Source organism: Macrobrachium rosenbergii, chromosome 41 (assembly GCF_040412425.1).
Source record: "Macrobrachium rosenbergii isolate ZJJX-2024 chromosome 41, ASM4041242v1, whole genome shotgun sequence".
NCBI lineage: Eukaryota > Metazoa > Arthropoda > Malacostraca > Decapoda > Palaemonidae > Macrobrachium > Macrobrachium rosenbergii.
Window position 1 is genome coordinate 96,272,988 of NC_089781.1, and position 17,500 is coordinate 96,290,487.

A 17,500-nucleotide genomic window follows, 5' to 3' on the forward strand; every position below is an offset into this window, starting at 1 on the left:
ATTTTCATGGGGCTCGACTCATACCTCATTATACCGAGACCACCGAAAGATAGATCTTTTTTTGGTGGCCTTGACTATACGCTGTAGCGGCTGTACAGAAAACTTGATTTCTCATCTACGATGCGAATTACGTAATGTGGCAGCTACCTCTGTGTGTAGAAAGCATACCATTCCATGGTTTTCCAAGAGATATTAAACGATGCGAGTAAATTTTTACATTGTAATTCATTATGCAAAAATAAAAAGAATAAAAGAGAAGAGAGAGAGAGAGAGAGAGAGCATGGAAGCCCAAGCATGAGAACTGCTGAAATAACTTTTGCGTAATGAAAGGGTTTTTTTTTTTTTTTTGCTCTTTATCACATGCAACAATGCTTTCAGAGCGTAACTGGATTTTAAGGATTTTAAAACCATGGTCATTTAAGTCTTTTTTTAAGTAAGAGCTTTCAACGTGTGAAATTTATTTTTTGTGACTCGTTTCTTTGCAAGATTTTTTTTTATATTCTTCTATGTGTTCGCATTAGCTGACAGGCTGATAAACTCTCTATGTTTCTCAAAGTAGTGGGAGAGTGATCCTCTAATAAGGAAAAATGAATAATTAAATAGCAGAGTAAACCATGATATACATATCATTAACATATGAAGTCAGAGCAAGAGTATGAATCTATTTTGCATTTTTACTTCCTTGCAGGACTGTAATATAATTCCGACTCCGTCAAAATATTCCCGGAGAAATGATTAGCTAAATCACGTTGCCGTAAGATTAAAATATAAAGTAATCATTGCGCTAGTTTCTATGATGACATGAAAACCTTTCGTTTTCCGTTTTGAGAAAATTGGATTAAATTAGATTATTATACAAAATATTGCCGGAGAAATGATTAGCTAAATTACGTTGCCGTAAGATTAAAATGCAAAGTAATTATGACGCTAGTTTCTGTGATAGCGTAAGAACCTTTCGTTTTCAGAAAATTGAATTAAATTAGAATATAATACATGTTTAATTTCTTCAGAAAACATTGCAGCCTAATTCGAGATGCTCGGTGGCTCAGAATTAAGGAGCCCAGCCATTCAGTTACTGACTAAGGAATTTATAGTCGAGACAAAGTAAATATAATTATGATATCATCTGAGGTTTAAAGGAAATCTAATTCTGTCGGGTATGACGGGTTTCCTCAGCTCTAATTAAATCTCTACGCCACCATTTGCATATTCATAGCTTCTGGATTAAGAGTCCCAGCACCAGTTTCGTTTTCAGATCAATATAACAGCCTTTCATAGCTATTTAATTTGCCTGTGCTCTTGAAAGCTGTGTGGTGAAACTCACAAGCTAAAAGTTGCCAAAAAAAAAAAAAAATTCAAGTAAAAAATGCGCCGGAATTTCTTTGGCTCAATCGAGTTTTCTGTACAGCTTGTAATCAAGGCCACCGAAATTAGATCTATCTTTCGGTGGTCTCGGTATAATGCTGTGTGAGCCGCGGCCCATGAAACTTTAACCACAGTCCGGTGGTGGTCTATCCTATATCGTTGCCAGAAGCACGATTAGGGCTAACTTTAACCTTAAATAAAAATAAAAACTACCAAGGCTAGAGGGCTACAATTTGGTATGCTTGATGATTGGAGGGTGGATGATTAGTATACCAATTGGCAGCCCTCTAGCCTCAGTAGTTTTTAAGATCTGAGGGCGGACAGAAAAAGTGCGGACAGAAAAAAGTGCGGACGGACAGACAAAGCCGGCACAATAGTTTTCTTTTGCAGAAAACTAAAAAATCGGAAATATTGAGCTTTAAGATGATTAAGTCTGTATTCCTCCAGTGCTGGCGATTTTATTTCAAAAGGCGTATATGTACCAGTCAGTGTTAAACAACTCCAGTAAAATCATATTGCATCAACAAAGCCTTAATGTCAGACTTAAACAGACAGCCAGACAGCGGGCAAACGGACGGAGGTACAGCCAGACAGACATCCAGAATGCGTAAACTGGAATGCAAATGATAATTAAATGTGCTATATTAACAATTATATCCAATTTTGAGAATAAAAAACATAATGACTACTTATCTAAACGAAAGTCTCCCATGCGTGAAATATACAAATTTTTTAATATGAGAACCAGAACTGTGTTATATTTTCGTTGTTTGGAATAATAATAATTTCTTTTTAGCAGAGGGTACGCCTATTTCCCTACTTGGATCGATCGTCAATTAGACAGAAATATATGTAAGTCCTTTTCTGCCTGAATATTGAAAATTTCAGTTAAGTTGGTATCTCTAAAGACTGTCTATAAGTCCTTAGCATTTCTCAAGAATGTCAAGGGTTTTGTGAACACAAATATACTCACAGTGTTGCCACAAGGAAAGAGGCGAGGGAATTTAAAGTTTATATACTTTTAAAAACACATTTATTTGACATGTAATTGACATATATGGAATCCTGTGCAGTCGTGCACTCTCGTGCTCGCACGTTTATGAAGCCGAATATACAGTATACATACATCCATACATACATACATACGCACCTAAAACACATATATATGTATATGCATATGTAATGTATATACAAATATATGTATATATAAGCATGTGTGTGTTTCTGTGTATGTATTTATTTATGTATTTGTATGTCTATGTGTGTATTTACTTATCCACGTGTCAGTGACTGGCCGCGCATACGAAAACCACATCCTTGTGCAAAATTCAAGAAACGGAAAATGAAACCAAGATACTGGAAATGTAGCGACAACCCTCTTTGCATGTCTAGACGAAAGTAAGACTCCCAGTTTCCCGTCGCAGAGGAAATCTTCGAAAATATTTTCAAGGTCATGAAGAAGTGAAGGTGAACTTCGTGGAAAACTTCTGCAGATGATTTTGGTTTTATTTACAATAGTGTTTTTTTTATATATATTCCAATGTATATTATTTTCATTTTACAGGAATTGTACAGTAATTCGAACGGTTCCAGAAGTGTTTGACGTGCTTACATGTTGTTTTTTTTATTTTCGGAGCAACGTATTAATCGGCATTTCTGTCTTAAAGTTCAAGAATTTGGATTTAATTTCTTGAATTTTATGATAGAAATGCCGAGTAATATTGCCTGACTTTGCAGGAACATGACATAGTAAATGATTCTAGGCAATGATGCCATCAAAATTCCCTTAGAAGGTGCTAAAATCATATTCGGACGTGAATTCACGTGTAATTGCATATGGCGCATTGCAAACGGTGGACAAACGGACAAATAGCTAAAATTGGCCTTGACAACTTACCCCATGGTGGTTTACTTCTCTCCTGTGCATAAAATTGCGTCATTATTCCACACAACTGACATTATCTTTCTCGGGCGACAACAAAGAAACCTCACGGTGCAACAGGTGAGGAGACTTTTCATCTGTAATTACTCTCTCTCTCTCTCTCTCTCTCTCTCTCTCTCTCTCTCTCTCTCTCTCTCTCTCTCTCTCTCTCTCTCTCTCTCATTTAATGTCTGAAAATTCCACCTTCATTCCTTTTCTTCTAATTCCTGTTTTTTACTGTAGCTTTTATATATATATATATATATATATATATATATATATATATATATATATATATATATATATATATATATATGTTAGATAACCTAATAAGAAAAACCCAACGATGAAATATATCTAAAAAATAATAAAGATTGTGTAAAATGCATCTTCAATATTTTTTTATTTAAATTTAAATAGCAATAAGGGCAACAAATAGGGATGTTTCTCCTCTTATGAATGAGAAACTTATAATTATAATTAGTTAACCATAGAATAATATGATTATCTTGCTCATTAAAAGAACGGAAGTAAAGAAAATCTCTCATCTAGGGGCTTAGTCAAAATAAATCCAGTTTTCAGGATAAACAGGGCTGCATTTAATATATATATATATATATATATATATATATATATATATATATATATATATATATATATATATATATATATATATATATATATATATATATATATATATATATATATATATATATATATATATACACATACATACATACATACATACATACATACATACATACATACATATATATATATATATATATATATATATATATATATATATATATATATATATATATATATATATATATATATATATATATACATACATACATACATATATATATATATATATATATATATATATATATATATATATATATATATATATATATGTATATATATATATGTATATATATATCTATATATATATATATCTATATATATATATATATATATATATATATATATATATATATATATATATATATATATATATATATATATAAATTTACATATATATAGAACGAGTCATGAACTTGTCAGTGTATCTCGTTAACGTATAAATAAGAATATAAACTTGGCTGCGTTTATCACATATGAAATACATTCATCAATTTGTTTCTTCAGCATTGAAAGTAAAAGTATATATAAGGGTAACCCAAAGTGTGTATATCACAGATGGGGAGTCCTTCGTATTAACGGATTTTCACGTATTTTCCCGCAAGCGTTACTATTGTTCTTAGTATTTCCAGGAAGGGGGAGAGAACGAAACTTCTCTGCGAAAGTTCGTCAATATTATATGCTAAATGAAATTTATGATTATTTAAGATAAAATTCAAATATTATGTCATGTCTGGTAATGACAAAATAAACTCTTAACTGTTAGCATCATCAGTCAGTAAGACTTAATTGGAAAGCGTAAAAATCTGGAGTTTTGATTGTACGGATTAATTTAAAAATTCACTCTTAAGAGATTCAGTCAAAGTAAAAAAAATGTGCCTTTTGATTGAAGGAATTTTTAAGAGATTCAATCAAAGTAAAAAAATGTGCCTTTTGATTGAAGGAATTAATTATTATTATTCCTATTAAGATACCACAAAGAGTAACACTCTTGATTTTATAAATTCAGGAATAATGATTAAAAAAAATTAATCTTAAGACGATCGCCTCAACAGTATTTTGAATCAGCTTCTGAAATTCGGGTCATAGCCACCACCTGACAGATAAGAGAAATAAATAACATTTGGATGAATGCTTTGAGGAAAACTCATACTGGCACAACTTCAAAACCATCTTCACCGTCTCCAAAGAGCCTGTGTGTTCTTCCACCAGCCAGTATTTTTCTATTGCTTTCACTTCTACAAATCTCCACTTATTGCCAGGCTCTCATCTCGCGTTTCTCCTCCGGTTAGATTTAGATATTCAGTTTCCCGTACTTATGTAAATATATAAGTAACCATTGTATAAAACTGGTAGGATGAATTTATCTCGAATGCGACATATGAACGGCACAAGGTAAATTTATACGTGGCAAAAATTAATGTAATTTTGAATAGAAAATAAAGTTGAAGTTTTCATTATTACCAGGTGGACAATAGTAGAAATTAATGCTTTGGTTAAAGTTCCCCGCAGGGGGTTAGTGCCGTCAGTGCATCTCATGCGGTGCACTGTAGGCATTACTTAAGGTTTGTTGCAGCGTGCCTTCGGCGCCAAGCTGCAACCCCTTTCGTTCCTTTTACTGTACCTCCTTTCATATTCTCTTTCTTCCATCTTACTTTCCAAGCTCTCCTAACAACTGACTCATAGTGCAACTGTGAGGTTTTCCTTCTGTTACACCTTTCAAACCTTTTACTGTCAATTTCCGTTTCAGCGCTGAATGACCTCATTGGTCCCAGTGCTTGGCCTTTGGCCTAAATTTTATATTCAGTTCAATTCAGTTAAAAGTTGATGTCTTGAAGATATATAAATATGATCCACAGATTTTTATAAGGAGAGGAAGAGTTGTTAATACAAGATATGATTATATCTAAAAATAATAAATGAATGACATTCATCCTATGAAATGTAAGCACATTTGTTTATCTCTCTCTCTCTCTCTCTCTCTCTCTCTCTCTCTCTCTCTCTCTCTCTCTCTCTCTCAGTTGAAAAATCCTTGTTATCAGTGACAAAAAAAAAAAGCTTTACAGAAATTCCACTTTTATTACGGAGTGTATGAATTATAGTTATTTACAATAGTTTAAATTGAGGTTTTATTCAAATGCAACGTTTATTCGGAACGTAATTGCGGCCCCTGTTCAGAAACGTTTTTTTTTTTTATATTTTTATTTATTTATTTTATTTATTTTTCGCAATGTATCCAGTCAGGCGGTGGACCTCTCCGATAAAAATTCCGTTTATTTTGATATATTTCCAGCGCTTGTTTACAAGGAACTGCGTTTAGGATCATATTCGGCCAAAAAAAAAAAAAAAAAAAAAATCGAAACGATTTTTAGGGCTTATACTAAAACTCCCGCCTCGTTTCCACAATGCCTGGATTTGAATATTATCAAAATCTTCATTTTAAATTTTATATTAATTGTAGAATTTTTTTTTTTTTTTTTTTTTTTTTTTTTTTTTTTTTTTTTGCAGTTCGGTCTTATAGCCAAAAAAAGTATTTCCGTGCCTTTGGGAAAAACTGGTTTTGTATGTCAAACCGCGTGAGAGATTTAGGTTTCGAATGTAATTTTTTTCCAAAAATGATGAACACAAAAATAATAATATTTTTTGGTCCAGATAGTTTTTGATTTCGGCCATCGTTCACGAAACAGAAAATATTTAAATACTTCATTCAAAGTGATACACTGCCAGATCGAAATTACGAATTTTAAATGTTTTTGTATTTATATATTCACGCGGCGTGTTTATCTATATAAAGTGCAAGTGTTGCGTAAATATTTACTTCTTCTAAAGTCCCATTGTAGATAGATAGATAGATAGATAGATAGATAGATAGATAGATAAATAGAAAGAAAGAAAGATAGAAAGATAGATAGATAGATAGATAGATAGATAGATAGATAGATAGATAGATAGATGGATCGATCGATCTTCAATACGTTCACACTTCTGGACAAAACAATACCAGGTTTGTTCAGTAATAAATCCATTAGGTAAAGCACCAGTTATTGATTATGACTTTTGTATCTTAAATTTCATGTCCTATAAGAATTGCCTGCATGAGGTTCTTTTTATTGACTAATGTCCTTCGTGAGGGGATTACAGTATCATTAAAAAAATCCCATAACTAAACGAAAGCTACTCCAGCGAAGATCCTTGAATATATGACAATGAAAATTTCAATTTTTTCGTTTAAGTTTATGTCCTGTCTGATTACAATAATTCATTTCTCACTTCCACCTAATTCACACTGTCTATTTTTTTAAGACCAAGGAAAATTTGGTATGCCCAATATTTGCTATTTGATAAATATGTAAATATACATAATTACTAATAAATACTTATGCAATATGATTTCAATTTGATCAACTATAGGAAACAAATCAAATTAACTGGCGATTTCGCACAATTTCTAAGATTTCCTTCAGCTATTTCAAGTATGATCAGGTTAGGTTAAGTAGTTTTACAGTAAATAAATACGGTTTAACTTATTTTCAGATTTTGTAGAACAAGGAAGTTAGCTGAATATATTATTTGTTATGTAATTCACTGAGGATAATTCATCTCTTCCCAGAGAAAGAAGAAGGATTCATTTAGAGCTGTGGTTCTTAACCTTTTTATTACCACGCCCCCTCTAAGAGTTGGTCCTTCCCTCCACGCTCCCCTCCCCTTGCATCTATGAGTAAAATTCCCTCCCAGATTTAAAGGAAAATAAAAAAAAAGGGAAAGAGAAGGGGTGTTTTTATTCTTTTTGGAATGAATTAGTGAGGTTCTTGACACTGCTTCTTAGCGACTGTTGTTAAGGGAATAACGAATATAATTAGAGAATTTTTAATATTTCCCCAGGGCTCGCGCCCCCCTTGGAAATTGCTGACGCCCCCAGGTTGAGAACCACTGATTTAGAGCAAACCATTTGCCTTAATGATGCGCAAGTAATACCGAAGGTGGTTAAAAAATTAGGGGCAATCAACGGCTGTTAAATAAGCATTAACAGAAACGAAAGGAGAATAAAAAAAGTTAAAGTAAAAGCATCACCATAATGGAATGAGGTATTTTCTTTTCATGTTTACTTTTCGTACTGTTACGCACGCAACTGCAGTGAATTTTATGCACCCAACTTCAGGAGAATCAGAAAAATCTCTCTCTCTCTCTCAAGGCAACACACTCCTATTTTGCGTATTTGAATCGTGTGGTGTTTGTGTGTTACTCTTTTGTTAACACAGCGCGGAAGCGGTAACAAAGGGGCATTAGTTGCAAAGGTAAAAAGGCTTCTTGAGAGAGAGAGAGAGAGAGAGAGAGAGAGAGAGAGAGAGAGAGAGAGAGAGAGAGAGAGAGAGAGAGAGAGAGAAGCGTTGTAACTGTATAAATATATATATATATATATATATATATATATATATATATATATATATATATATATATACATATATATAAATGTGTATATATACATATATATTTATATTTATATTTATATTTATATTTATACAGATTTTACTTGTTGATTTGTCACTGTCCATCATTGTTTTTGTCCAGCGCAGAAGTTTGCAAGAATGAAACATTGAGGAATTTTACAACATGAACAAGTAAAATCACAGAAAGGTTTTGACATGAACAAGAAAGATCACAGAAAGGTTTTAGAAGTTGTCTAACAAGTGTGTGAGTTCTTTCTCTTCTGTAAGTAGGTTTTTTTTCATAATTAATGTTATAATGTTTCAAATTAGTACGGGATACTGTAGTAAGTGAATTTGAATGACTGAATAAAAAAAAAAGTGTTCTGTAACTTTCTCTCAAAAAACCCCAAGTATAAATATTACCCACTCCTGAAAACGTTTCAGCAACAATGGAAAGGAAAATGTTGCAGCACGGAATAGTTTATTTTATTAAACTGGACGCGAGTCTTTATAGTCGTTCAGCATGAAAAGGGCGGTTTTCTTTTTATTCTTTTCTAAAAGGTGTTTGTGTGCGACTGTGTGAGGAAGAAAAAAAAAGAATAAAAATTAAGTTCTTTATTCTTTTTAATTTTTTTGGTTCTGACGGTCTTGGTTTATTCATGGCTTTTTATCCCGGTTACGATTTCATTCAGGAATGCAATTTGTTTTCTTGTCTTGTGGTGGGCGTGTACAAGTGTATATGAAGGTTTGTGACGTTTGTGGGCGGAATTATGCGTATGAGTATTTAGGACATTTTAACAGGTGTTAGATTTTTATATGATTTGCTACACGTGTTCGTCCTTGCACGTATTCAAGCATGGCTGTGGAGTTATCATGCATATTATATATATATATATATATATATATATATATATATATATATATATATATATATATATATATATATATATATATATATATATATATATATATATATATATATATATATGTGTGTATATATTACATATATTTATATATATATGTGTGTGTTTATATATTTATATATATACACATACATACATATATATACATATATAAATAATGTATACATATATATGTACATAGTACATACATTATATGTGTGTGTGTGTGTTGTGTGTGCGTGTGTGTCTGCTCGCGTTCACTTGCTTGCAGGTGTATTTTTTGTACCTGTAATTGCGGCTTGGACCTGCTATGTTTGTACTTCTGCCCGAAATACTGTTTACTTTAGTAAAAAAAAAAAAAATCATTTGCCAATATCACCCAATCTTTTACTTAACAACATCGCATAATATTCAAGAGTGAGCAACTCAAGTAAATCCTGCAGGCGACCAGACCTTGAAAGTTTTCACTTGTGCGGAAATTCGAAAGTGATACCCACTGCTGGAAAAGCTTCTGGGGGGAAATTGCGGCGAAAATATTCAGACGGAATTCTCGCGACGACTAAGTTTAATAATGCAAGAAACTGAAAATAGCGCATGAGATTTCCAGTGAGGTTGTGTGTATGCATACATACATAAGCATATGTTTACTGTATAGCAGTGTATGCATACGTCAGTGTCAGTGTATATATATAAAATATATATATATATATATATATATACACACATATTTATATATATATATATATATATATATATATATGTGTGTGTGTGTGTGTGTGTGTGTGTGTGTGTGTGTGTGTGTGTGTGTGTGTGTGTCGCAACAAACGACATACAATTACTTTGCAAGTTCCGAGGAAAGAGTTTTACTTTTATCTATAAGGAGCATAACTTTTACAAATAATAATGCCTTTGAACAACTAATTAGATGAATTACTGATACAAACAGTTATATAATAACTTCTAAATTATTTCCAAACATTTGTTGTCCAATAACCACTTCCCTCAGTTTATTACCGGTAAAAATAAGTATTTCTTTTCAGTCCACAAATTTAAAAATTCTCCTAACCTAACTTTGCAAGTTGTGAAAATTTAGGATTGTATTTAATCAGACGGAAAGCAGAAAATCAGAATAAAACAACTACTAAGTTTAAAAAAAAGAAAAGAGTTAGGTGTTTTACTTAATCTCGTTTATACCAGAGACTTAAATGGAAAGGTTTAAAATCCCACTTTACGTTCTAAAAGCATTGTTGCACGATATCATGTAATGGTGTACATGTTCGAGGTGGTAGACGGATTGCGTGTTAACAAAAATTGCAGGTCAGTCTTCCCCCCCCTCTAGAACTGTCGTTCTCAGCTCGTTTCAGGTCATGGACCAACACCCTAGTAAAACGAATATTGTGGACCATTGCTCTTTTGAGTAACGGTAAATAAAGCATCAACAATAAACGTTTTGGAAAGAAATATATTTCTTACAGAAGAATTACAACCTTAAGATTGTTGTTATTTTTTTTTTTTGGAATAGAAATAATACAATGAAATTGATGGTCAATTATTTATTTAGATAAAATTGTTCCTGCTGCATTTCAGTAAATTAGAATATATATATATATATATATATATATATATATATATATATATATATATATATATATATATATATATGTATGTGTGTGTGTTTGTGTGAGTGTGTGTGCATCTGTTTGTGTGTGTGTGCGTGTGTGTACCTATTTCCAGGGTATTACTAAATATAGAGAACGTCTCGCGGACCACCAAAAATGTCCCTGTGGACCATTAGTGTTCCATGCATTGACTACCAGCAGAAAACCACTGTTCTAGAGATTTCTAGGACCGTTAAAAAATACAACATGAAGCTTTGAAATAAGTACTATAAATATTCAAATGGTCTTTGATCACCGAATGCTAGTATCTCTAAAGCTAAGATAACACAGGTTAATAAACTCCTTTCTCCTTTTTTTTTTTATTGCTCTTTCGTGTGGTTAGCCGGAATGGTTTTTACATGTAAACTTCGTAACTGAAGTTTCAGAGGTCGAAAAACGTTTGAACTCCTTCAAACTTTCATAAGTGAGAGAGCACGGAGAGTAGTTGCTCTTGTTGGTAGTTTTATTATTATTATTATTATTATTATTATTATTATTATTATTATTATTATTATTATTATTATTCAGAATTGAATTATTACTATTATTATTATTATTATTATTATTATTATTATTATTATTATTATTATTATTATTATTATTATTATTATTCAGAAGATGAACCCTATTCATATGGAACAAGCCCGCTGTTGTTATTATTATTATTATTATTATTATTATTATTATTATTATTATTATTATTATTATTATTATTATTATTATTCAGAAGATGAACCCTATTCATATGGAACAAGCCCGCTGTTATTATTATTATTATTATTATTATTATTATTATTATTATTATTATTATTATTATTCAGAAGATGAACCCTATTCATATGGAACAAGCCCACAGGGGACATTGACATGAAATTCAAGCTTCCAAAGAATATGGTGTTCACTTGAAAGAAGTAACAGGTAATAGGAAATGCTGAAAGATGAGATCAGTTAATAAATAATTAGATAAAAATGTAAGCAGATTACTAATATACCAGGAGAAAATTGTTTTAGTAAGCATAGATTTATTATATCTACTTTCTAGACTTCGTAGTGTAAAAACTTACCTTTTTGTATATTTCGAGTGGACCGCTGAGTGTTGTAGCACGTTAGGCATAATGCCTAGTTCTATAAAAACAAGATTTTTATAGATTAATTGATCTCACATCTTCCACTTGCGTCCAGCTTTATCGGGGTGTTGGTGCATTTGTGCTTAATTATTCAGATTTCTTCAGTCCTCCCTAACTAATTAAAGACATGTCTATTAATCCTACCTGAAAGCTTTAGTATGAATTTCTCAGTCGTTTCTTTGCTAATTAAAGACATGTCTATTAATCCTACCTGAAAGCTATAGTATGAATTTTCTCAGTCTTTTCTTTACTAATTAAAGACATGTCTATTAATCCTACCTGAAAGCTATAGTATGAATTTTCTCAGTCTTTTCCTTACTAATTCAAGACATGTATATTAATCCTACCTGAAAGCTATGAATTTTCTCAGTCTTTGCTTTACTAATTAAAGATATGTCTATTAATCCAGCCTGAAAGCTATAGTATGAATTTTCTCAGTCTTTTCTTTACTAATTAAAGACAAGTCTATTAATCCTACCTGAAAGCTATAATATGAATTTTCTGTCTTTTCTTTATTAATGAAAGACAAGTCTATTAATCTTACCTGAAAGCTTATAGTATGAATTTTCAGTCTCTTCTTTATTAATTAAAGACATGTATATTAATCCTACCTGAAAGGTATAGTATGAGACTAGTGTTCTGTTTTTCAGAAGGGGAATACCCACAGCCAGTATCACGACGCTGGCTTTGATTGGTTAAAGCTCTTCTTATCACACACAGTTGGTTACAGTGATATCACCTGCAGATATTTACCGTCAGCCACAAACAAACATTCCATAGGTCTCGTTTGTAGGGCAACCCATACACAGAACTGATGATATGGAGAAACAAATCCACAGTCATGTAATTGTACTCATATAATATAAAAATAAAACTTTACAGAGAGTTTTTGAGAATCTTACAGATTCTGGTAAACTCTCTGTATGGCACTGTTTTTAAATATGTAAGTACAGTTACATAACTGTGGATTAGTTTTTCCACATTACAGCTATTCTTGATTGGTAGAAGCTCATTTTGCTAACGAGTCACGGGTTACAGCAGTACAGGTTGCAGGTTAATGCCTTCACCTTAAAAAGAAACAAAAAAAAAAACAGATTTACTACGTACTATCCACCTCGCCAGTCACCAGAAGCATTCTCATTCAGTTGCAGTAGTGGCATGTCACTCGGTCCAGATTTCTCATTCCCCTTAATGTAAAACGTTGGGGAGTTTTTTTTTTTTATTATTTTTTACTTGGAGTTTTACTGGTGGTCTGTCATTTCCTTTAATGTAAAAGGTTAGAGCAGTGTTCCTGGCAGTGTTACTGATGCTGATAATCTTAAAGTATGTGTTCACTGCTACTTTTAAGGGTCATGTCCGTTTTTTACAGCTTTGTGACTTGGTTTTTTATTAACAGAAACTAAGTTAAACAGATTAATTTTTTCTGTTTTTTTACTAGAATTCTATCAGCTAAACAAATCTTTTAAAAAAGAAAATAATCCCAAAGTTTGCAGTAGAAACAAATTGCCAGCGGTTCTTGTAAAATGAATCATTGTGGTCTGGTTAAACTAAGATAATTTTCCACACTAAATCTAAATAATTGCACGCGGATGTTACGTAACGTACCAGTTTCTAGGTGAGGATTATTTTTTCGTGTTGTATTAGGAAAGTTGTCAGTTATAATCTGTCTGTCTGGTAAGAGATTTTGACTTGGGGAACCTCTCTCTCTCTCTCTCTCTCTCTCTCTCTCTCTCTCTCTCTCTCTCTCTCTCTCTCTCTCTATCTGTATATATATATATATATATATATATATATATATATATATATATATATATATATATATGTATGTATGTATGTATGTGTATATATATATATATATTGTAAATGTAAGTCTATGTTGTAAATAAATGTAAATCTATCTATCTATATCTATCTATCATCTAACTATCTATGTACATATACTTTATATGTACTCATTATTATTATTATTATAATTATTAATCTTCGAGAACATTCATAAATTCTGTAAGAGTCTTTCAAATGTCATCATATAGAAATGCGTCCATACAATTAGTTATTGAACAAAATAAAGATATTGCACCTAGATAGCGTTTAAATATAATGAATAAAATTTTGCACAAAAGATTTTTTTTGTGTGGACAAATGCTAGAATTAACATACATCACAGCGAGAGATCAATATCACCATCAAATTTCCTTCCTCGAGCAAAACTCATCATCCGTCACCATCACTCTTCCCAATTTTATTCCTGCTTACTCTCTTTATATTGAGTTAGTTCCTCATTGGACGGGTTGGTATCGTTCTCGGCTAGCACTCTGCTGGGCCCGCGTTCGATTCTCCGACCGGCCAATGAAGAATTAGAGGAATTTATTTCTAATGATAGAAATTCATTTCTCGCTATAATGTGGTTGGGATTCCACAGTAAGCTGTAGGTCCCGTTGCTAGGTAACCAGTTGGTTCTTACCCACGTAAAATAAATCTAATCCTTCGGACCAGCCCTAGGCGAGTTGTTAATCAGCTCAGTGGTCTGGTTAAACTAAGGTATACTTACCCTCTTTATAGTGAATTTGTCTCATTTCATTTAAAAAAGGATATTATTAATTTCCCCTTCACTGTCTTTTTTAGTTTTCTGTAAAAGAAAGCTATTGTGCCGGCTTTGTCTGTCCGTCCGCACTTTTTCTGTCTGCGCTCAGATCTTAAAAACTACTGCTAGGCTAGGGGTTTGCGAATTGGTATATTCTTCAACCACCCTCCAATCATCAAACATAAAATTGCAGCGGTCTAGCCTCATTAGTTTTTATTTTATTTAAGGTTAAAGTTAGCCATAATTTTGCTTCTGGCAACTATTTGGGATAGGCCACCATCTTGCCGTGGTTAAATTTCACTGGCCGTGACTCATACAGCATTATACTGAGACCACCGAAAGATAAATGTATTTTCGGTGGCCTTGATTATACGCTGTAGCGGCTGTACAGAAAACTCGATTGCGCAGAAGAAAGTTCGGCGCATTTTTTCCTTGTTTAATTGTCTAAGAAAACCTCGCATTTTTACGGCGCTAAGAAATGTTTTACTTCTCTTCTCCTTCATCCATTCATTAATCGCATCACCCTAATAGCCCTTCTCATCGCAGATTATTGCAGTTCGTCTCTCATAATATATCATTTCGGCAGCTGTCTCGTCGAACTTCTTCCTCTGAGCCCGGGTACAAAATCATTTCCATCTGGATTCGGCCGTGATGAATCCCCCCCGCCCACCCTTTTCGGTGGGAGTTTCGATTTTGCGTTTCCAACTTCTCCCAGAGAAGTGAATACGTTCATACAGTGTCGTATACCTCACTTGATGGCCTTGTGGTTTAATGCGCGTCACTGTCGTCCTGAGTTCGTGTCACCCGTGGTTCGAGCCCACGAGACGACGAACTTGTTATCAACTAAAAGAATTCCCCTTCGGGTAACATATAAGAAAATATATTTTTTCTGAAGTAGAGCGAATTGGATATTAAAAGGACGTTTGTAGATACGTGCTTGTTTATGAATCACGGTGATGTGATAAAATTCATTCATATATATATATATATATATATATATATATATATATATATATATATATATATATATATATATATATATAAAATATGTATGTATGTATATATATATATATATATATATATATATATATATATATACATATATATATATATATATATATATATATATATATATATAGTATATATATATATATATATAAAATATATATGTACTGTTTATATATTATATATATAAATATATATGTACATTTATACAAGCACACACATCTATATATGTATGTATGTATATACTGTATATATACCGGGTATATACACACATATTTAAAGCATTCCAGATGCGCATAAGCAAATCCAACCCATTTATGATTTAGACATTCCCTTGGAACAATACGGCCAAAACCCATGAAAACAGATTACATACCTTCGCGGAAGAGGCAGGGCGAACACCAATCGTAAAGTAAAAGACGTGAAAGGGAAAAGCAGAGAAACGGTGATTCAGTTACGATCTCTTTCAATAAGAGTGACTTAGGAAGGAGGAGGAGGAGGAGGAGGAGGAACAGCGCGCAAACAATTGAAAAGGGTGAGGTGAAACGTGATAGCCAACGAGAAAAATTGCGAGAGATAGTGAGATAAAAGGGTATGCATTCAACGACTGAAGGAGGGAATAACGCTCTCTGTCCGTAACGTCGTTGTTGTTGATTGGAAGACGGGAGAAAGAAATTGACGGAAGCCATTCAAGAAAAAGGGGTAGATAGACAGACGTTTTGCTTTGCGCACCACGAGGAATATCTCCATTTCCTATTTTTTTTTTTTTTTTGGGGGCGTTTCATTGAAATGCACCTCTTTCCTCTCAACTCTTCGGTTATTGTGTTCTTTTGGTGTATCCTGGAAATACACCTTGTTTTTATTTAGCTCTCTAGTTGACCTGTTTTTTTTGTATCCTTGAAATATATCTTGTTTTTATTTCGTTCTCCAGTTTATGCTTTCTTTTTTTTTGTATCTTTGAAATACATCTTGTTTTTATTTGGCTCTCAACTTTTTCTTTTTTTTTTTTTGTATCCTTGAAATACATCTTTTTTTTTTATCTAGCTCTCTAGTTGATTTTATTTTTTTTAAATTTTTTTTAATCCTCTAGTTGATGCTTTCTTTTTTTTTGGTATCTTAAATACATCTTGTTTTTATCGAGCTAACAAGTTTATTTTTCTTTCACCCTTCTGTTACTGAAGATTTTTTAATGTTTTTTTTAATTGAATAAAAAAAATAGATTTAAAAGGTGTTTAAATAGAGTAATTGATAACCGGGGTATCTTTGGTGTCTAAGTGCATTGATGGATAAATATTACGTAAATGAAGTTTGTTACCACATTATACTGGCAAACGTTTTACATAAAGCTAAGTTGTGAGTTAAAATACTCCCCAAGTACGTCGTACAATTCCATCACATTTCAGATTTGTGATTATATAGCTTTAAGCTAGATTTTTCAGTTAAATTATTTATTATCTTTATTTAACCTTTAAATGAGTGGCTGGAAATTAAAAACTGATAAATTTACCATTATAATTTGAAACCTAAAAAGTCTGAATATTTAATAAGAGAATGTTGTGGGTAACAGCAGTTTAACCTGGGAAACCAAAGTCTGACTATATAATATGAGAATGTTGTGGGTAACAGCAGTTTAACCGGGGGAAATCTTCTCATAAAAGATATGGATCAAAGCTTGAGTTCAGAGTTCTCAGGACTGTCCCAATCCACGCACACAAACACACACACACACACACACATAAAATAATTAACGAATCATTGTATTTTTTTAAAAAAATTATATATATTTGATGTTATTATAAAATAATTCTAACATATATTCGTGTGTTCGTTTGTGATGCCGGTCGATAATTTTAAATCATATCT